The following is a 1,992-nucleotide window of genomic DNA, read 5'->3' on the forward strand; positions in this document are numbered from 1 at the left end:
GCATTATTATGTCCTTGTTTACACATACATGCATATAAGTTCTGTGGTTTATTTCTTCCCTCCCTGCCCCCTCCACCTCTTTTGATGTTTGTCAGTCTGTACTCCACTTGCACATCTCTGGGTCTATTTTGTTTCTAAGCTTGTTTTGTTCATTACATTCCACAAATAAGTGAGATCATGTGGTATTTGTCTTTCTCTGATTGGCTTGTTTTGTTTAGGATAATACTCTCCAGGTCCCTCTATGTCATATCAAAGGATAAAAGATCTTTCTTTCTTACAGCTGCAATAGTACTCCATTGTGTACATGTACCACAGCTTTTTTATCCACCCATCTATTGATGGACACTTGGGCTGTTTCCAGAGCTTAGTGATTGTAAATAGTGCTGCTTTGAACATAGGGGTACATATATTCTTTCTCAAGTGTTTCAGGCTTCTTAGGGTATATTCCTAGAAGTGGGATCACTGGGTCAAATGGCAGTTCAATTTTCAATTTTTTTGAGGAAAACCATATTGTTTTCCATAGTGGCTGCACCAGTCTGCATTCCCACCAGCAGTGTACTAGAGTCCCCTTTTCTCCACACCCTCGCCAACACTTGTTGTGTGATGATTTGTTGATGGCGGCCATTCTGATAGGTGTGAGGTGATACCTCATTGTTGTTTTAATTTGCATCTTTCTGATGATTAGTGATGTTGAGCATTTTTTCATATGTCTCTTGGCCATTTGTATGTCCTGTTTGGAGAGGTGTCTATTTAGGTTCTCTGTCCATTTTTAAATTGGGTTCTTTGTCTTCCTTTTGTTGAGTTGTATGAGCATTCTATATATTTTGGAAATTAGCCCCTTATCTAATGTATCGTTGGCAATTATACTCTCTCATATAGTGGGTTGCCTTTCCATTTTGATGCTTATTTGATGCAGAAGATTTTTAGTTTGATGTGTCCGTGTGTTCATTTTTCCTTTGTTTCTCTTGCCTTAGGTATTGTATCAGTGAAAATTTTGCTGCATGTGATGTCTGAAATTTTGTTGCCTACATTTCTTCTTCTAGGATTTTTATGGATTCACAAGTTGTATTTAGGTCTTTTATCCATTTTTAGTTTATTTTTGTGTATGGTGTAAGTTGGTGGTCTGGCTGCATTTTTTTTTTTTTTTTTTGCATGTAGCTGTCCAATTTCCCCAACACCATTTATTAAAGAGGCTGTCTTGACTCCACTGTGTGCTCTTGCCACCTTTGTCAAATATGAATTGAGCATAATGACTTGAGTCAATTTCTGGGTTCTCTGTTCTATTCCATTGATCTGTATGGCTGTTCTTTTGCCAGTACCAGGCTATTTTGATTACTATGGCTTTGCATTATAACCTGATATCCAGTATTTTCATCCCTCCTACTTTTTTCTTCTTTTTCAGGCTTGTTGTAGCTATTTGGGGTCATTTTTTTTGTTTCATATAAGCTTTTGGAGTATTATTTCTAGTTCTGTGAAATATGTCATTGGTATTTTGATGGGGATTGCATTGAATCTATAGATAGCTTTTCAATAATCACTTTAAACATGAATGGCTTAAATGCTCCAATCAAAAGACATAGGGTAGCTGAATGGATAAGGAAACAAGATCCATATATAAATGCTGTCTACAAGAGACCCACCTCAGAACAAAAGATAGACACAGACTAAAAGTAAAGGGAAGGAGAGAGATATTTCATGCAAATAGAAAGGGGATAAAAGCTAGGGTAGCAATATCTAACAAAATAGACTTTAAAGCAAAGGCTATAATAAAAGACAAGGAAGGACAATATAATGGTAAAGGGAATAATCCAACAAGAGGCTGTACTCCTTATAAACATCTATGTAACCAACATAAGTGTACCTAAATATATAAAGCAAATCTTGATGGATATAAAGGAAGAGATCAACAATAATACAATTATAGTAGAGGACTTTAACACCCCAATAATATCAATGGATAGATCTTTCAGACAGAAAATAAGTAAGGAAACA

Source organism: Molossus molossus, unplaced genomic scaffold, assembly GCF_014108415.1.
Source record: "Molossus molossus isolate mMolMol1 unplaced genomic scaffold, mMolMol1.p scaffold_m16_p_15, whole genome shotgun sequence".
Taxonomy (NCBI): Eukaryota; Metazoa; Chordata; class Mammalia; order Chiroptera; family Molossidae; genus Molossus; species Molossus molossus.